Source organism: Typopeltis vanoorti, chromosome 15 (genome assembly GCF_054136105.1).
Source record: "Typopeltis vanoorti isolate ZY-2024b chromosome 15, IOZ_Tvanoo_1.0, whole genome shotgun sequence".
Taxonomy (NCBI): Eukaryota; Metazoa; Arthropoda; class Arachnida; order Uropygi; family Thelyphonidae; genus Typopeltis; species Typopeltis vanoorti.
Window position 1 is genome coordinate 84,470,051 of NC_143563.1, and position 22,306 is coordinate 84,492,356.

A 22,306-nucleotide genomic window follows, 5' to 3' on the forward strand; every position below is an offset into this window, starting at 1 on the left:
TTCTCCTGCTAAGGACACCTGTTGAGGTAACCTTGGTAATATAGACCACAATGTCATCCGTATTTCAATTCTAGAGGAACATCCTCCTCTCACTCATTCACAGCCCCGCGTACTTACTTCGGCACTACAACAATGACAAGTGGGAAGATTTTTGAAACTTTTATTCCTTTTAATTCTTTAATCTGTTTAGAATTCCTACAAAATATCTAAAAAGTGTGCCAGGGCAGTCTAAGAAAATAAAACAGGTTATCGTAAAGTGGCTGGAGATAAAAACTCCACTTTCATTCACACTTTACACTGAAGCCCACAATATTTGCAAAACTTATTAACATAACTAAATGTAGAAAATTCGCCACCTGTGCCAATGGCAGTCATACCTTCTAGTCCCTCGCAAAATCTGTTCGGAGTAACTTTTTTTCCTCTCTGCTTCCATCTCTATCTTTAGGTGATATGACACTACTACCTTTTAGATGTAATCGGGCATCTTCTTCTAATCCAACTCCTGGGTAGATGATCAAGGCAAATGTTAATCTTCCTCCTTCACCTCTACATCGCATGCCTCTTGCGACCTTCCGCTAGAAAGACAGAACAATCTTGAAAAATCTGAATACCAAAAAAGCTTTTGGTCCTGATGGAATCCCATCGATTGTGTTCAACCGATGTGCTCCTGGACTAACACTTATTCTTCATCATCTATACACTAAACCGAACTCGGCTTCTGTCCACCCTCCGCGTGAAAGTCCATATACAGGTAATTCTAAAAAAAGCTGATACTTGTCTACCTTCAACTATCTGCTGTCCTCATCTCAGTGTTGTATAAAGTAAGAGGGCTTCATCAACCGTCAACTTCTTCGACACCTGGAGAACTGTCAACTAATCAGCGACCACCAATATGGGTTTTGTCGATCAACATCCGCAGAGCAACCGATCTCGCTTACATCTTCCACTTGTCCATGGAGAGGTTTTGGAGAAACTTATGGTCAGCTTTGGCTCCTCTGCAAATTGGACTGCTAGTTTCTTCTCAAGTTGTTCATTACGATTAATGGTATAGGGTATTTTTTTCCCTTCAGATTTTCCGACGAATGCAGGTGTTCCTCAGGACTCTTATTTCGCTCGCCCTCTTCCTCATATACATAAACGACGTTCATACATTGATCTCTAATCCTATTCCTGCAATAAACCTTGTAGTATTCAAATATCTCAAGCTTCATTATCATCTAGTATAAGTGCCCTAAGCATTAATCGCCATATGATCCTGCAATACGGCTATAACAACTCAATCACCTTCAATGCTTCAAAAACAGTTTTGTCTTTTTTTTTGCAAAAAAGATCTTAGATTTTCTCCGCTTGGAGACTGACTTTCACTTCTACCATCCCCAGCTTTCAGAAAGCTTGGCATCCAATTTTCTCTTAAGACGTTACTTATTATCTGTCTTGTTACTTACTCTGCACAAATCTCAAATCCGAATATTCCTTGGATGGGTTTAAAACATCACCTCGCCAAATATTTAATGTCTCCTAGAATTCTTCTAACTATAAATTGAAGTCTCATCAGCGGGAGCTTGACCCGTGAAAGTACCGGGAGCTAAATCAATGAAGGTTATATTTTCGATATACAAGTAACAAAATAGTATAAATTAAAGATACCAAGAAATTATATTCTTGGTTTAATCCTTTATCCAAGTGTAAGCAAACAAAGCTTGCGCCGGAAGTATTTTCAGGACTGGGCAACTCGTATAAAGAAGCTAAGACTTCGCATCAAATCAAATGCAAACCTTGCCTTAGTATTCCATAATGCAAAGCACATATCCTAACGGGCATGTATAATGCTATGCATTATGAGAACGGTCACTACCTAGACTGGTTTCGATCCTTCCCATAATGCATAGCATTATACATGCCCGTAAGGATATGTGCTTTGCATTATGGAATACTAAGGCAAGTGATGCGAAGTCTTAGCTTCTTTATAAAGTTGCCCAGTCCTGAAAATACTTTCGGCGCAAAACTTTGTATGCTTACACTTGGATAACGGATTAAATCAAGAATATAATTTCTTGGTATCTTTAATTTATAGTATAACCAAGTGGAAAAACTTCCAATAACAAAATAGTATGTCAGCATATTTTTTAAATATTCTGGATTAACCCGAAGTAAAAAAAAAACAATTTTTTTTTCACTTCGTTACAAAGTAAATTATAATGGATAAGAAGTTGTATTATTATTTTAATCCTTTACCCAAGCACACGCAAACAAAAGTTGAGCGACAATTAGTATATGGAAGTAGATGATTTTACATCAAGCTGTTCTGGTATCTGCCTCAATATACAAGTGGCTTAATCGTGATAATTCAGGCACGAACATTTACTCGGTCTATAAGTAAGGAAATAAAACAATAATATACTTTTTTCTACAATAATTTACTTTGCAACCAAGAGAAATTACCTGCAATTAATCATCTATGTTATCCTAAAGTTTGCATACACCTGACAAATATCTACTTTAAGAACTTTTCAGTTGAAATTGAGATGTAAAAATAAAAAAAAAAAAAAACTTTATACTTGTATAATATACAAATACAAAAAAAAATTCCAGGGATTGATGTGAAACCACCCAGATACTGAGTCACGGGTATTATTTTTGCACTAGTAAACGAACTAGAATAAATTACTTAAAACATAATGTATTTTCATGCGCATCTGTTATCATTTCTTCCGATGCAAGGAAGCAAACCTTATACAGCACTTTCAGAAATGGAATCCCCAAGAACAAAATGTCCCTGATGTATCATATCCTATACTTAGAAACACTACAATCATCTCATACACTTTACAATCAAAGGACTTCTTTTCACTTTCGCTGATCAACATTTTTTTCTCAAAGACTTATATACAGTAGTCTAAATCTTCGTGTTATAAAGCATATATCCATGGACGGATTTAAGGTTGTTGTGTAAGCTGAGTATATTTAAAGTTTTCTATATTAAGTCAGAGGCCCGTTGTAAATGTGAGCCCCTAAGTTGTAACTTATGCGTAAATCCAGCCGTGGAATATTCGCATCTTTATGCCTGGTGGCAAAAGTCCCAAGAATTAACGAAAGAATTCACTATACTGTTCTTTTGATGTTTCAAAATTTTGAGTTCATCTGTAAGCAAACAGTCGATCAGCCCTAGATTTTTGCTATCCATAGGAATAATCTGACAGTTTTAAGCTGTTATTTATACTGATGGCCTATTCTGTTCAAAAGCGCTATCCCTTGACACATACGAGTGATGTCCTGTTATTACTCTGACTTGCAAATTGTTTCTTAGCCTGTTTCGTTAAGAAGGAAATGTATTTTTAAATTCCATGCATTATTTGATTATGCTTCTAATCAGACAATAAAAGTGAACGATGAAAATTGTGGTTTAAATAGCTCGGCATCAGAACAACGGAGCAACACTAGTCACTGTGTTATTCCTTTAAGAATCTATTGGTTGCAGCTCCCGCATTCTAAGCCTAACAACACAGCTAACTTCCCTTATTTTCAACCTACGCTTAGCCTTTCAGTTTCCCAACACTCTTCTATCGATTAACAGCCAGAAACAATTTTATGTTTGGCACGTGCCGTTAACAGGTGGATAAAGAACAGAATCTTCACAGATTACCTTTGGCCTTTAACAGTACCGACGGGAATGCAATTAAAATTTACATTCCATGAAGATCTCCATTTCATCGTTTAGTTGAAGTTTCTCTTATTTTCCTGTAATGTATCACGCAGATGACATATGTGGAAATATACTTTTTGTGCAAAACGTTATTTTTATTTTTAGCCTGAGTATAGATGTTTGATACCGTAGTCTGTTGAAGATTCTATTCGACAATCTACAGAATAAATAGAGAGTTTGTTGATATACTTTCTTTTGCGTTTTTTTAAATTTTTTAAAAACTCCATTCCATCACCGAAGCATTCTAAATTCCGCTCGAAAAAGAAAAAAAAATTGCGAATCCACTAACGCTTTATTTTTTCCGCAATGCCTTGAAGATTATTATCTTCTTCTGAATGCTGTCACTTTTACCCTTACTGAAATTTTGGTCATTCGTTCTATCTTTAAAATTTCGTGGCATTACTTGTTGAACGATTATTACATCATTATTAGAACTTATGTCAGAACGAGGTAGTCAGTAAATTGAAGCCCGATTTAAGAAAATCGACAACCACTCGAATGAGACACGCTCAAAAATATAGCAAAGAATAAAAGTCCTTTTTTTTATTTCTTTCAACATGTCGATTATCGTACGATAGCTAGTGCAGTGATCAGCTATTAAGAAAGTGAATATGTAAAGTTTCTCTCATTTAAGTATGATGACTTTTTCCCTCGAAGACATATTCCATTCAGTTCAATGATACGCGCATGCTCAGAGCAACGCAGTTGCAAATCCTCTTCGGTGTTCATTACTTTTTACTTGTGAACTCAAAAGTTTGAGAACAGCAGTTGCTCTGATTCATATATATACACACACGCACTGCGCTGTCTTCCTTTACCTCTATTTTAATGTAAGCTCAATCTTGAAATCTTTCGATGTGTATTCGAGCCTATCCCAGTATAACAAGTCTATAACTGTCTTTGTATCCCCTGGAGTTATTTTGAAAAGCTGTCTTCTCTATCTTTATATCTTTCACGTTTACGTTTTTTTTTTTTTCTGTAAGTTTCGATATTCAATTTCAAGATGTTAATATTTGTTCTGTAAAAAGTTTGACTTATTTCTGCAGAGTCTCCGTAGCTTGGCGGGAAAGACCTATGACTGAATCGTGGGGGAAGGTTGTAATTCTCCTTTCTGAGAATTACAATCCCCACTCCTCAAAATATAAAACGAATTCAATTATCAGCAAACATTCACTTAATTTTACTTGGACTTCTTATGATTAATGATCTTATTAAGTTCAGGACCATTTTAGAAACTCGAAATCTTTTCGTTTCTAGGTGTTTGTTTGAAAACCAATATTCCTGTAAAATTTGTTAGTGGAGATGATCTCTACGCGGGCTGCTGCATACGGGAAGGAGGAGAAAGGGTGCCAAAATAAACCCGTCCCAATTGGATTTTACGTGTAGAAGTCCAAATGCCATTAGTCATAGTGGAGCGATAGCTTGAAAATTTAACAATCGCCTTGCGCGAATCTGTACGATCCGGCTCTACACACCACTGCTTACACGTATGTATGGCCTAACGCCCGTTATACTATTATTATTAAACACCTCTCGGAGTCAAGACTCATCAAGGGAAGCACTAGTAAGATGCATTCCAACATAGATAATATTTATCATACCATCATTATAATAATTTCATTCGTTAATGGTAATTACATTACCTTAGGGCATCCCCCCCCTACCAAGTCTCCTTGCTAGCGTAACCATACAGGAAGCGAGAAATCTTTATAAAGGCTTTTCATATGACGGTGTAAGCCGAGTTTTTATGATGGATGATTTTGTTTTTCGTGTGGATATGTGAAATGAACTGTGATGTGTCAGGATCGTTGATTTTTATTAGTGCCCGAGAGAAATAGTAACTGTCACACAGGTAAGATACTTCCTTAAACTATGGATAATCTTGACACGTGACTTAATCTAAAAACTGGATAAAAATCTTGCACATGAGCTGCTTAAAAATTATCAAAGAAATCTGAAATCGAATGGCCAGGATACTTAAACTTTTACTCGGTAACAAATAATGACACAGAACGGGATGACATGAGATCAGAGGACGAGGAAGTGGAAAACAATTGACGGTGGTTTCCCCACTCACAGAATTCCAAGTACATCGCGCAAAGAGCGCAAAAATGAAACCCGCAAAGATGATAGGATGCTTGATGACATCCCTAACAATGACCCTTCTAGCTCTGTTAAAGAAAAGGTGCCTCCAGTCATCTTATGGGGAAAAAATGGACTTCAATCATGAGTGATTAAGAAATTGCCTACTCATGAGCCAAAAACACAGACGAGGGCATAAAGATTCAGCCCACCACAGTAGGAGATTCTCGCCGCTTAACTAGGGTAATGGACCGCCTAAACATACAATATCATACATTTTCCCTCAGCTCGGAAAAAAATATCTAAAGGTAGTTCTGAGAGGAGTAATGGAAGACATCACTACGAAAAAAATAGCGACTGATCTCTGCTGTCACGGTCTGCCTCCAGTTCAAGTAAGCAGATTGTTTCCAGCTGACAAGAGACCGATGCCACTAGCTTTGATGGAGATTCAAAACTCACACAAAAATTTTGATTTAACTTCAATCTGTGGACTCAGGATAACGCCTGAACCTTTAAGGAAAATGACAACAGTAGGTCAGTGCCACAGATGTCAAAAATATGGTCATGCCCAAAAATTATGCAGAACTGATTCCAGGTGTTTAAAATGTTCAGTGAACAACACCAAATGTGCCAACTGCAGTGGCCAGCACCCGACAAATTACAAAGGATGCACGTACTGTCCAAAAAAAATCGACTGGCAGTAAAAAAAATAATTAGTTTACCTCTAAACCTCGCAGAATTTCCTCAAACTCAAGCAAAATTTATAAAGCAAGCAGATATTCCGCATAGCGCGCCTCCGTAGCAATTGGAAGAACGACGGTACGTTGCGCCCTTCGATTGGAAAAGGCCTAAATCCGATTCCCGTCGTGACGGGAGGAATCTTTATATGGATTTTTTCAATTGAAGATGAGTTAGCTGATCTCATACGGAGGTAGCAGCGTTTTTTCTCCCGGAAACTCGGGTTTTTCATCCCGCATACAGACAAATCAGTCCTTCAGAACACACGCAATTTACAGACAAAAAATACTAGTGGCAGTAAATAGCGCTGATGTAGCTGATGGTAGTGGAGGTTGGGTGTAGTGGTGGAGACAGAACTGCAGAGTAGGTGTCTTCCCTCGATGAGTCTTTGGACTCCTTGGAGGTGTCACGAAATAATAATAATAAATAATAATAATAATCATACGGCCAAAACTTACGCTGAAGTGGCTCGCCCCATGAAAGCAACATGTCAGCATCAAACACATCCTAACCTGACTGCGATCATTTCTTATTCTCTCCATACCATGCGTCAAGATTTCGGTAAATCAAACCCATCATTAATTTTTACAAAAAGATTCCTTCAAGTAACTCACTCTATCCTAACAGCACTCACTTATGATTAGAAATAAATTTCTTCCAAACTCCCTTCCAATTGCCGCTTGGAATGCAAACGGTTTAAACCAACAAGACTATGGAACTGAAAGAATTTTCACTAAGATACAGTTCAGATATACTAAATGAGACTCATTTTACAACCTGCAAATAATCCGAAATTGAAAGGATACCTGCTCTACAGAAATGACAGACTGGATTACAGAGGTGATGGTACTGCAATTTTTATTAAAAGCCATTAAACACAATTCAATAACCAAACCACTAATCTCAAATTTAGATATTACAGGCACTGTAGTCTACACCAACAGCTGGTAAGTTCAAAATCTAAGCTACTGACCACCAACCAAACCTTTGCTGTTGGCTGATTTAGACGCATCAGGAAGTCATCATTGCTGGAGATTTGAATTCAAAATATCCAGCTTGGAACAGCAAAACAACCAATAAACACAGTCTCGTTCTATATAATTATGCCGGGTCGAATTATATTTTAGTTACTGATCCCACAGGGGACGGAGGGATAAGAGTATTTCATAGATTGATTACAAGGATATGGGAGACAGGATCATGGCCTAGAGACTGGAAGTAGTCAGTTTTCATACCACTACATAAGAAAGGTGATATGAAGGCATGCAAGAATTATAGAACTATTAGTTTGATATCTCATGCAAGCAAAATTTTATTGAAGAGCATGCTAAATAGGAATGGGGCCAAAGTTGAGGCAGAGATTCCCGAGGAACAAGCTGGTTTTAGGAAAGGTAAGGGCACCAGAGATCAGATCCTTTGCCTTAGACAGATCACAGAAAAATATAAATAATTTAGTCTCCCTCTAGTAATGTGTTTCTTAGACTACGCTAAAGCTTTTGACTGTATTGAGCATGTGAAACTGTGGGAAGTAATGAAAAGAATGGGTTTTCCTCAACACACTATCAGGTTGATAGCCAACTTGTATAAGGAACAACAAGCCACGGTAAGAACAGGTGTTGGATTGACTGACTGGCTTCAAGTTGGAAAAGGAGTTAGGCAAGGATGTTTACTTTCCCCTCATTTGTTTAGTATATATGCGGAGGACATCATGCGTGAAGCATTGGATGAGCTCAACACAGGAATTAGGATAGGAGGTAGATTGATCAGTAATCTGAGGTATGCTGATGATACAGTACTCCTTTGTAATGACATGGACTAATTCTTGACAGTTAACAAGATCAGTAATAACAGAGGACTTCAACTCAATCCTAGCAAGACAAAGATTATGGTTCTCAAAGGAAATACAAACAGAGAAGCTCTTGAGGAACAAGTGTACCTTAATGGAGAAAGAATTGAGGAAGTCAGCAAGTTTGAGTACCTGGGATCCATTATTAATGTGAAGAATTGCTGTTCAGAAGACGTCAGAAAAAGGCTAGGAATTTCTAAAACAACAGTCAGAGACCTGTCTAAAATCTGGAAGGATGGATCTATCTCCATGGAAACAAAGTTGAGGATTTTGGATGCAGCTGTTTTTCCAACAGCGACTTATGGATTTGAGATTTGGAACCTAAAGAAGTCAGATAAGAAACGGATATCTACTTTTGAGATGTGGTGTTACAGAAGGCTGTTGAGGATATCATATACTGAAAGGCGTACAAATGAGTGGGTGTTAGAAGAGGTCAGCAGAACTTTAAGGCTTCTTAAGGATATTGACAGAAGAAAGTTAAAATATTTTGGACACATAGAAAGGATGAAAGGGGAACTTCTCAGAACAGTAATAGAAGGTAAAGTTCCTGGAAAAAGAGGCATGGGAGGACCGTCAATGAGATGGATGGATGGCGTGTGTGGAGTGACTGAGCGTCAGAGAGTTGAGGCCGCCAGAAAAGCAAACAACAGGACTACATGGCGAGGCCTGGCGTGGCACATCACCGAGCATCGGAGTGACCATACGGCATCTGTAGATGCCGGTGAAGATAGTAGTAGTAGATCCTATTGAGCCTACTCATCATAGTCCTATTGATAGATCAGATATCTTAGATATTGCAATTCTACAGAACGTTAAATCACTAAATGAGTTGTATTCAGACCACAAGCCTATCTTACTTAAATTAGGCAATCATGAACTGTCCATCCCTCATTCCTTTGTAGCTTGGGAAAGGTTATCAAAAGTACTTCCTGAATACATTGGTCCTGTACCCAACATAAAATCAAAGGAAGAGATTGATAATTGCATCTGAGAAATTCACTATTATGAATATGACCACATTGCCGCCAATTGGTGAGAGTGATCATAAGGTCTTGACCTGGGAAGTCGCTAAATGTATGGAATTTTCAATTAAGATACGGTACATGTGGAATTACCGGGCTGGTAAATATGACAAGCTTAGGAGATTGCTTGGTTCAGTGCCATGGCATGTAAAACTGCAAGGGCTGGATGTTGATAGTGCATGGGAGATGGTTAAGAAGTGTTTGCAGGAGGCATTGACTGACTGTATAACTAGAGTCCGAATAGTAAATCAAGTAGGGGTTAAATGGATGAATAACACCATTAAGCTTGAGCTGCAAAAAAAGAAACAACTGTGGAGGGAATTTAAGGAGAATGGTGACCTGCAGGCACATGAACGGTATAAAGCGCAGGCCAGAAGGGTAACGAGTGTGGTAAGAAAAGCAAAAGCAGATTATGAAAGAAAATTAGCAATGCAAGCTAAAGTGAATCCCAAACAGTTCTTTCGATATGCTGCAAGTAAAAGAAAAAATGTATACAGCAAAATGATTCTAAGGAATTCTGATGGCGGGGAAGTAACTGAATCAGCTGAAATAGTAGAATTACTAAGCGAACACTTTGCAAGAGTATATCATCCAGGCTGTGATACTGCAGGAATGAGAGAACGAATGGCTGATACAGGAATGGAAGTGAATGAAATGGAGGTGAATAGTATATTACAGAACCTTAATGTAAATACATCTGTGGGATTAGATGGTATACCAGCTCGAGTCTTACGTGAAGCGGCAAAGGAATTGTCAGTTCCCTTGACCATATTGTTTAATGTAAGTTTCAGCTCTGGGTTAGTCCCGAGGGGGTGGAAAGAGGAGAAGATAGTTCCATTGCATAAAGGAGGTTCCAAAACTGCTGTTGCGAATTACCGACCGATCAGCATATCAGGAATCGTTGTCGAGGTTTGGAGATATTAGTCAAGAGGAAAATACAGGAATGGATAGAGGGATACTGTATGGAGGACAGCATGGTTTTGTGAAGGGTAGATCATGCCTCAGTAACTTGCTCACGTTTTATAATACAGTGACGGCTGAAATGGATAAGGGTAATGGATTTAAAGTGATTCTACTGGACCTTGCTAAGGCCTTTGACAGGATACCACATGGAATTCTAATCAGTAAACTGCAGCACATAGGGATAGATATAGGGTTGGTGAGATGGATAGGAGGATGGTTGATGGAGAGATATCAGAGTAGTTTATTCAGGAGTGGAGTCCAAAAGAAGGCCTGTTACTAGTGGTGTGTCGCAGGGTTCTGTTCTTGGACCACTGCTATTTAATTTGTTCATTAATGATATAGGAAAGGATCTAAGAGGAACTGTTCATTTATTTGCTGATGATGCAAAGTTGTGTAGAGCAATAGTGAATGCACATGATGTCAAAATTTTGCAGGATGATTTGGATAGATTGGAGGACTGCGCGAAGAAGAATGGATGTCAATTTAATGTAGGGGTGAAAAAAAAATAGCAGCAGTATATCACATTGGTAGAACTGTACTCCAGGAGGTTAACGAAGCCAGAGATTTGGGTGTGCTAGTGGAGAGGGTGTTGAAGTTTAAGTGGCACATAGCAAAAGTGGCTAAATTAGCTCATCAGATCACTTGGTTACTGAAGAATACTTTGATTAGCAGAAATAAGCAAGTTATTGTTCCTCTTTATCGAGCCTTGATAAGGTCCCATCTTGACTACTGTGCCAAGATCTGGGCTTCTTGATGGGGAGGAGGAGGTAGAGAGGATCCAGAGGCGAGTGACCAAGATGATAGCTGGTCTATGGAATGAACCTTACGAGAACAGGTTGAAGATCTGTGGGTTACAGAAATTGGTTGATAGGCGGAAAAGAGGTGATATGATTGAGACATTCAAACTATTGAAGTGTTTTTACAAGATTAATTAAGAGAACATTTTTCTGGGCAGGTCTGGTGATGGAAGAACTAGAGGCCATCCACCGAAACTGAGCAAGAGTGTAGTTAGCTAGGGTGTCAGAACTAGGTTTTTATTTGGAGAGTGGTGAATTGAGTTCGTTTGTTGTGGGTGCCATGACTGTAAGTGAATTCAAAGCAAAGTATAATAGATACTGTCCGAATGCCGAATAGTTGTTCTTGATATGATGCTTAGGGCCTCCCTCGATGAGTCTAAGGACTCCTTGGAGTTGCCCGTAATAATAATAATAAAGCAATAGAAAATCTCGCAAATTCCTAACGTCTTCCAGAAGATATCATGAATAAAATTACAGGGAAATATATAGCAAGGAAAATATATCATAACACACATACTCCACAACAAACTAAACAGTTCAGTCAGAGAAGCTCTCAAAAATCATAGAAACCAGCAGTTGGAAAATATATTATAATCTCTTAACCCTCTGGAAATTCTTAAAAAATCTCAGAAACAAACACAAATCTCTCTCCCCTATCTAATCAGATCAGGGTTTAGCACACACTGATGCTGAAAAAGTAGATGCTATAGTAAGTAATCTGGAAAAACAATACATTCCTGCATACAAAAATTTTATTTTATTTTATTTTAGAACATTATAAACATCAATCATATCAATCAGGTACATCGTCATGTTAGACGCACACTAAAACAACCTGACAACAATACAAATCTGTTTACTCCTACTTCACCAGCAGAAATAATTAACATCAAGTATCTCAATAATAAAAAAGGTCCAGGTCTGGATCGCATCACAAAGTTATCAAATTACTACCTTGCAAAGATATGGTGCATCTTGGCAACATCAAAAATGCAATCCTTAGAATGCAATATTTTCGCCCCTCTTGGAAAATTGCTAACATTATTCCAGTTCACAATCCAGGAAAAGACTCATTTACCTTAAAATTATCGCCCCATCAACCTGTTATCAAATCTAGGATAAATTGCCTAAAATTGTCCTCTCTAGACTTCAAGAATCAGTTGACAGACTAAATATTATACAATATGGACAATTCGGCTTTCGTCGAAATCATAGTACTACGCAATAAACTCATAATTTAACTGAGTACATTACTACGGGATACAACTGGAAGCAATACATGCTTCCAGTTGGATGCCGTATGCGATGTCAAGGAATATGATAAAATCTACACTATGGTTTGCTTTATAAACTTATGACTACTAGCATACCATTTTAGATTATATGGTTAATCAAGTCATATCTTACCAATAGAAAAATGCAGGTCGAAATAAATGGAACAAGTTCTACCCAAAGTAGAATTTTGGCTGGAGTTCCACAAGGATCTTCACTGGACCCGATATTGTTTTCAATGTACATGGCAGATATCCCACAGAACCCCATGGTGTCCATCATGGCCCTATATGCAGATGACATGGCAGTATTAGCTATATCACTCCGTCCTCACCTTGTAACTAAGAGTTCAAGATAGCATTTTAAAGCTAGGAAAATAGTTTTCAAACTGGAGACTTTTAAGTAAACTCTCAAAAAAGTGTAGCCATACTCTTCACAAGAAGATCAGCATCTCCCAAAAGGGGGGGGGGACATCATTCTTTTTGGTACCAAAATTCATAGAAGCCAAATTCTTTGGGATACTACTAGACAAAAGAATGTGCTTCAGCAGATCAGGAATATCTGTGTGAAATTATCGAAAACTATGGCTCAATTTTATCCCTTTTTTTATATTTCGTATGACGGGGAGGTACGGCACCATCTCAATCCTCCCTATTTTATTCGGACCTCGGACCGGCATAGATGAAGAATCAGGACTATGGCTGGGAGGGACCGTTTCTTAATTATTCCTGGCTGTAATCTGTTTGTTTATGGGGCCGGTTTGCCTGTCCTGGGAAACGAAAAACCCGAAATTCCGGGCGAAAAAAAAAACCGACCTCAGTATGAGACCAACTAACTCACCTTTCGTCGAAAGAGACCAGATAAAGCTTCCTCACGTCTATCCCTTGATTAATCGACACAGCAAATTAAACACATGAAACAAACTATTACTCCATCAGATGGTCATTCGTCCTATAATTACACATGGCTCACCAGCTTGGAACCACACCTCCAAAGTTAACACACTAAAATTACAACTGGTGAAAACCATAAAAAAGAACCATTTTTTCCCCAGCATTATTTTTGACGATACCCAAATTTCCAGACAATTAGAGATTGTCTGGAAATTTGGGTATCGTCAAAAAAATGATTTCTTTTTTTGTCCAAGACGAAGTTACTTGCAGCTGTTAACATTACACAAATCACAAATCCGCCCAGCTATTGAATACTGCTCTCACATTTGGGGTGGGGACCCCTAAAACCTCCCTCAAAATGCTTGACTCAATACAGAGGAGAGCAATCAGACTGATTAATAGTCCATTTCTTACCAATTCACTCCTCCCACTTTCGCACAGACGTTTCGTTTCCGCACTATGTGTATTGTACAAATATTTCCATGGCAAATGTTCATCTGAAATAGCATCAATAATTCCCCACTCAGCACTAAGCTCGTTGGAACACGTGCAGCTGCTGCTCCACATCCCTTCACAGCGCACCTTGAAACAAACATAACAAGTTTCTTTTCCTCTTCCCTGCAACAGTCTTTCGCCTGTTGTGTTTCCCAAGGAATACAATATGCAGTGTTTCAAATCAAATGTAAACAAGTTCCTCCTTTCCCAACCCACTACCCATATACAGTACTAATGCACTATAGGTTGATCAACCAACCTCTCGTGTATGGGCTCAACATTAAAAAAAAAAAAAAAAAGATTGCAAACAATGCTAAAAGCTCAACGGTTGGTCAGAAATGAATAGATTAATCGGGACGCCAATACGCCATCTCCACATTCCTTCGCTCATTAGCAGTTAATTTCTTTTCAAAAGCGGCTACGCATCCTAATCAGCTAGTACAACAAGCTGAAGACTACAGCGAAAACGACCTCAACAAGCAGAGAAGACCTAAAGCCATTCTACTTCTCAATGAAAAGGTTGGATTTAAGTTGAACTGCACTTTAAATAATAAAATCCTTCCACTTTAAATTGTCATTCACAACATTAGTTACTGTATCCTATTCCCTTCCCCCTATATTTGCATTTAAAATACCTTTCTTCAGGAAGCTGTTTCACACTGTGGTGGCAGATAGCATTGAGAATTATTCAGCTTTCATTCATTATATCTGAAAGCAAAATCTTTCTTGAAGGAACGATAACTTTCGATTACAGCACAACTAGACAGTTGGTGATGAAGACATTTATTTTTATGTGTATTGTATCATTATTGGAAGTTTTCGTTAAGAAATAAATTGTTTCATGTAAAATGCATTACTTAATATAATAGTATTGGTAATAATAAGTTATTAAGCTTTAGTACAGGAAATTAAGTTTATTTTCTTTAAATTCGTAAATCAGCTTCAAGCTGTAAATTCGTTGCTTGTCTAAACTAGAGACAGGCAACGAATTCAAATAGGTGTATGAACTTTGTAAAATGCACCAAAAACAACACTTCTGGAAGGAACATTTATACTAATACCATCGCATTTCAGAAATAACAGTTTCAAAGTAAGAAGAAAAGAATAACATGTAAGAAAGTTTTAAAGCGAATAAAAGTTGAGCAACTCTCAGATGTGAACTGTAGACTAACATACACAAAGATTATTGAAGAAAAAATGAAAGAGTTTGGGAACAGGAACCAAACCTTGGAGATTCAGTGGCAAGCCTTGAAGAAAACCCTGATTGATTCAGCCAGAGAGGCATGTGGTGAGGTTGTCTGCAAGGATAGAAAAATCAGGACTCCATGGTGGACACAGGAAGTTAAAGAGGCAGTGAAGGAAAATAATAAATCATATCAAACGTTTCCTGGCTAATAAGTCAGCTTTTGCTTTTAGAGAATACAGAGACAAATGTAAGAAGCGAAACATTGTGTAAAACTAGCTAAACAAAAGTCATGGGAGGACTTTGGGAAGAATATAGAAAATAAATATCAAGAAGGTGGCAAAATATTCTGAAGGTTGTTGAAGAAGCTTAGGAATGGAGGAAAGGGGGCTGTAAAAGGAGTTAGAGATGATAAAGGTGACATGAAAACAGGAGAAAAAGATATTCTTGAAGTAAGATATCCCCAGGTGGCGGATCGGGGAACAGCCTTCAGATATGGAGGCTAGCTGCGATATAAGCAGAGCAATCTGTCGAATAAGCAGCCGTGGACCAACAGCGACTGAGCTATCAGGGCGTGGGGGAGCAGAAGTGGCAACTCTGTCTCACTTAAAACCTCACAAAGCCCAATGACAACTCGGTGACATGGCGAGTAGTGCCGCCATTAAATAAGCACCTGCTGGGGTCACTGCCCCTGACATTGGGAAGCAGCATTGTCAGTACTGACACAAGGTTGAAGCCAAATAATGACGGAAAAGCTTGTGATCAGAGATTTGCAGATGGCAATATGATTATATTGTGTACGTCTGTAATACTACGGAGCAGAAAGCAAACGGAGAAACTACTGCTCTACCTTATCTCCAGAACAACTACCATAGCGAGCAAACCCTTACAACTGGCCCCAAGTTCCCGGCCTCCCTTAAATGGGACAGGGGTGCGAAGAATCTCCGGGCTCAAAATGGTGTCCACTTTTAAAACTGCAACTTGGAATGTCAGAACTCTGTATGAAGCTGGCAAATTAAGAAATGCCACAAGAGAAATGAAGAGGCTGGGCATCCGGATTTTGAGAATTTGCGAGACAAGATGGCCAGGATCTGGAAAGTGTCAACAAGATAATACAACAATGTATTACTCTGGGAATGATGAGAACAAACATCGACATGGTGTAGCTGTAATAGTAGATTAAGAAATCAATAAATCAGATTCCATTTTCTGAAAGGATAATGCTGTTACAACTTAAGGGAAACTCCGTTAACATAAATATCATCCAAGCTTATGCACCCACAGCTGACAAAAGTGAAGAAGATGTTGAAGAGTTTTATGAACACCTAAAAGAGATTAAAAACCTAACAAAGAAACATGATATAAACATAGTGATGGGTGACTTCAATGCAAAAGTAGGAAGAGGGGGTGATGGAGAAATTGTTGGCGAACTTAGGCACCAGAAATGACAGAGGAGATCGCCTAGTCCAGTTCTGTCAGGAAGAAGATCTAACAATAGCAAATACCTGGTTTAAACTTCCACCCAGAAGACTGTACACTTGGAAATCGCCTCAAGATAACCAACATAACATTGTCCAAAATCAAATTGATTATATACTGATAAATAAAAGATTCCACACTAGTATAAAGAGTGCAAAGACTTATCCTGGAGCAGATATCTCATCAGACCACAATCCCATAGTTGCAGAAGTACGTCTTAGATTAAAATCAGCTAAAAAATCACAAAAGAAGAAAAAGAAAATTGATGTAGAAAAACTGAAAGACCTGAACATAAATAAAAGTGCCAAGACACAGCTTAACCTGCGATTACAACAGATTAACATAGAAGAAAATAAAAGTGTGGAATCTCTTTGGAATAGCTTAAAGAATGCCATCGTAACAACAAGTATTGAAGAGGTAGGTTATGTGAATAATATAAAACAACAGGAATGGATGACAGATGAGATTCTTTCTCTTACTGATACAAGAAGAATGTACAAAAACAAAGACCTAGCCAGGTATACAGAAACACATAACATCATCAAGAAAAAAATAAAAGAAGCCAAGGAAAATTGGATGAAAAATTTATGTACTGAAATTGAACTGCTTCAGAAGAAACATGATAATTTCAATCTGTATAAGAAAATCAAAGAAATTTCCGGAAAACTGAGGAAAAAGCAAATAGTGTCTCTAAGAGAAGAAAATGGAAAAATAGTTCTAGAAGAAGAGAATAAAGCACAGATTTGGATAAAATATGTAACAGAACTTTTCAATGATACTAGACAGAAGCCTATAAATATAAAAGATAACATTCAAGGACCAGCAATCATGAAATGGAGAATGCTATACGAACAAGTAAAACAGGAAAAGCCAGTGGACCAGATGGTGTGCAAACAGAATTTTTAAAATTAATAGAACCAGATAACATCAAACTTCTTGAAAAACTATTTAATGAAATATATGAAAGTGATGAATTTCCATCAGATTGGCTCAAATCTACATTTATCACTGTCCCAAAGAAACCCAAAGCGAATTCCTGTGCTGACTTCCGACTTATTAGTCTAATGAGCCAAACATTAAAAATATTTTTGAAAGTAATTCAGAATCGCATTTATAGAAAAAGTGAAGAAACTCTAAGTGAAACACAATTCGGCTTTCGGAATGGTTTTGGTACTAGAGAGGCCCTTTTCTGTACCCAAATATTGATACAAAAATGCATAAAAAAAACAGAAATCTGTCTTTATGTGTTTCTTAGATTTTGAAAAAGCATTCGACAAAGTCAGACACACTAACTTAATAGAAGTCCTTCAACAAATAAGGCTAGACGAACAAGACATAAGACTAATAACAAATCTGTATTGGAATCAGTCAGCTACCGTTCAATTAGACAACATTACCACCAGTGTTATTAACATCAAAAGAGAGTGAGACAAGGATGTGTGCTCTCACCACTCCTGTTCAACATATACGCAGAGGTAATCTTTAAAAAAGCATTGGAAGAATGTCCAGAGGGAATCACAATAAATGGAAAGATTGTTAACAACCTACGATATGCAGATGACACCGTGCTAATTGCAGATAACATTATGGATCTCCAAAAACTCATTGACAGAGTATACATAGAAAGCCAAAGAATGGGAATAAATATAAACATCAACAAGACAAAATACATGATCATCAGCAAACATCCAGCCTCATCAATGAAACTGATACTCAATGGGAAAAATATTGATCAAGTGTCAAGATATAAATATCTTGGTTGTTGGCTTAATGAACGGTGGGATCCAGAAATAGATATAAAGATAAGGATTGAAGCTGCACGGCTGTCCTTCATGAAAATGAGAACATTATTCTGCAATAAAGACCTAAACATGGAAGTCAGATGCCGAATGCTGAAATGTTACGTGTGGTCTATTCTGCTCTATGGAGTTGAAACATGGACATTGAAGGCGACAACCATCAAGAAAATCGAAGCCTTTGAGATGTGGCTATACAGAAGAATGCTAAAGATATCATGGACAGAAAAAATTACCAATGAAGATGTCTTAAAATCCATTGGCAAAGCTAAACATCTTGTACAAATAATCAAGAAACGAAAAACATCATATCTTGGCCACATCATGAGAAACAGCAAATACCAACTTCTACAAACTATTTTGGTAGGAAGAATTGATGGCAAAGGAACTAGAAGAAGAAAAAGAATATCATGGTTTGACAACATCAAGACGTGGACAGGAAAGAGCAGTGCACAACTGCTCAGATTAGCACAAGCCCGCAGTTTGTTCGCCAAAATGGTCGCTGACCTTCGTTAGAAGATAGCACAATAATAATAAGAAGTATGGAGTAATTACTTCGAAAATGTGCTAAATGAAACAAGCAGTGATAGCACTGTGGTAAAAAACACTCAACAGTCAGGAACACATATCCATACTTGAAGTAGAAAAAGCCATCAAAGGCTTGAAATGTGGAAAGGCAGCAGGAGTAGATGATATTCGACCAGAAATGCTGAAGTACGGTGGTATAAAAGTCTTACAGTGGCTGCACTGCATAGTTCAGAAAGCCTGGATAGAGGGACGAATTCCCGATGATTGGAGTAGAGCTCTCATAGTACCCATATATAAAAAGGGAAATAAAACTGAATGTGAGAATTACAGAGGTATTTCCTTACTAAGTGTTCCTGGCAAGATCTATGTAAGTATACTTGAGAAACGGTTGAGAAGAATTGTGGAAGAAAAGCTTGATGATGAACAAGCTGGATTCAGGCTAAATAGAAGCTGTCAGGATCAGATCTTCACTTTACGACAAATAGTCGAAAGCATGGGAATATAACAAAGATTTGTATTTAAGTTTTGTTGATTTGGAAAAGGCATATGACAAGGTGCCAAGAAAGGAGCATTACGCTACATTCAATACGCTACAGTTATATGGTATCAATGGAGCATTATATCAAGCAATACTTAGTCTTTATTTGAGTTGTAAGAACTTGACATTGTCGGCATCCAGGAGTCCGTTAGCAGAGCAAATCTCAGGTGGTATGGTCACTTAAACAGAATGGGCGAGGAAAGGGTCGCCAGGAAAACGATCCAGAGGAAGACCAAGATATAGGTGGATTGATACGGTACAATGTGCCTTAGACGATAGAAATATAAGATCTGATAATATTGGAGTCTTGACTAGTAATAGACTGATTTGGATGAAAATTGTAGATAGGAAGTTAGTAATGATGTAAATTTTTCATGTAGTGCTATCATATCCTGTACACCCCTTGAGGGTACATGTCAGAAATTTGATGATGACGTAAGAAGAAAGTTTGCAGGATTTAAAAATTTGCTGCACTAAAAGAGAAAAAAATTCAATCATAGCAGACATTAATTCTGGTTACATTTTGTCAAAAGGAACGCATTTGTAAACAATGCTGCTTATTGGAGGTCTGAAGTGACTTGAAAAAATTGCATATTTGTTCTCGAGAGCATAGTTTTCGGACTATACAAAACAGCAAACAAAAAATTAGTCCTTAGTCCACTCACGGTTCTTCAATGTATTAAAGACGTTTACAACCTTGCGCGCGTGCGAGTTACATAAAAATACTGTCTTACAACAACAACGCTACCGATATGACGGGTGATCGAGCCATCGCTTTTCATGTTCCCCTTTATCTGTGTACGAAATCATGGTGGTAGGAATAGTTTGCAAGCTTTGAGCACACCCTTGGGGGGGGGGGGGGGGGGGGCTGTGAAATTAATATATTCAGTGGATAGTAGAATTGCCTTAGGTCAGTGGTGGCGAACCTTTTTATGTGCGCGTGCCAAAAGTTTACAAATCGAGTTGCTGACGTGCCGGATAGTTTTTAGCAGAGCAAAAATTAATAGAAAATTAATTAAATTATTTATAATATTATATAATATTTTATAAATAATTATTTATATTTATAATATTATTCAGTGTAAAATTAATTTTAACGATGTTGGATTGGAAAAAAAATGGCAGTGAGAAAAATATTTATGCATTTTAAGTAGCCATACAAGTCAGCTGAGCAGGGCAAGCAGCAGAAAGATGTCAACTTGTCGGCGAAATGCTTATCGTATTTACTCGAATATAACTTACCTTCGCGTATAACTCGCACCCCTGATTTTACTTTACGAAAAAAGATATTAAAAAGTTTTGCATATACCTCGCATACGAAAAATGTTTAAACATGTTCATGTTTAGGCGATAGTAACTCGCTCAGCGCGGTAACAACACGTCCTCCCCAACAGCAATTATACTGCAGATGCAAGAAAAACGAGTAGTTTTATTGTATCCCTAAATAAGGTACAGTGGCTTTTGCAGTCTGTGTAATATATTTCTCAACAAATAATGTGATTCATTATTTAGCACTTTTTTTATTCCAGCTGTCTCTAATTGCATTATTATTATCCCCTCCCACAGAAACTATACTATATAGACTCAAGCAAAACCATATGTTGCACTGGAAACACAGTATCTAACTAAAAACTATTGTCCAATTTTTAAATTACATGAAATAAGTGTTTGTTTTATTGCATTTGAAATTCTCGATGTCATTATGACAGATCACAAAGGCTAACTTCAAATAAAATTCTACCAAGAATTGAAACATGCCATATAATTACGGTGACAATACGTCTTTATTTAAGAGGACAGTCCTTTATTTCACTGCTCTGTCCTTTAGATTTTTTTTCTAAAATGGCCATTATGTCCTTTATTTTGTGAATTGAAATAGTAAATTGAATATTGACGAAAAAATATTTAAAGATGCAATTCATAAATTTTACCAAACACCTGCATTGATTATTTAAATACAGTGGTACCTCGACTTAGGAACTGAATTCGTTCCTGACCGCGGTTCGTATCTCGAAACCCAATTTTCCATTATATCTTATGGGAAATCAATTAATCTGTTCCCAGATTCAAAAAATAAAAAACCATTCTCAACTAAATGAAGAAAATGCAAAGAAATGGAGAAGGAGTGAGGAGCATTTTTACATTATAAATATGCATTTTGTATACCATATTAATTTTTGTTTATGAAATCTTTGGTTTTACATGATTAGTATGAAAATCATCTTCCATTATATTGTAAAAAAAATCAACTTTCTTGTGGCCTGTTTTGTGGGTTCAGGAGTTTTCGATTTGTTGTCATCAGTTGCTTCTTTTTTGTCTCTTAGGTGAGGGAGGTTTAAAAAAACCTATCCAACATTGACTGACTCTGTCGTTTCCTTAACACCTTTCAAAAGTGATTAATGACATTGCCATTGAAGATATTGGTGGCTCTAACAATACCTTGATTTGGATGCCACTTGTTAACCGATAACCAATTCGCCCCAGTGCTGCAAGATTTTTTTATGTCACTTGCTAACTTTTTGTTGCTGTCTTCTTCATCCTCTGAGGACATCTGCTTTTCCTCCTCATCCCTTTCTTTTTCCTGCTCTCTTCTTAACTCCTGTAGGCTCTTCAGTGGTCAGCTCACCGTTGTGTTCTTCTATGCCTGCTTCATTAACTTCCCAATGCATGGTTTTTCCCAGGGAGACAACTGTATCTACAATGTCAATTTCGCTTTGAGGTCCTTCCAATGCAGTCCTCGGAAACAGTCGGGCCATAACTTTTTCCAGGCCGATTTTAGAGTCTCACAGAAACATCTTCCCATGCCTGACTAATAAGATGCAAACAATGAAGAATTTTGAAATGATTCTTCCAGCCCTGAGGGTTAATTCTGTGTCGGTGATAACTTCGAAACATCTTTGGAAAAGAGCTTTGATATAAAGCTTTTTGAAGTTGGAAGTAATATCCATTGGTTGTAGGAGTGGTGTGGTAT

The 22,306-nt window shown here is 37.6% G+C and overlaps 1 protein-coding gene across 4 annotated transcripts in view; it reads left to right on the plus strand.

Moving 5' to 3' along the window:
- The window catches only part of LOC150098943 (uncharacterized), a 336,257-nt gene that overhangs the window by 305,979 nt on the left and 7,972 nt on the right, over nt 1-22,306 (plus strand). The gene's annotated exons all lie outside the window — the stretch shown is intronic.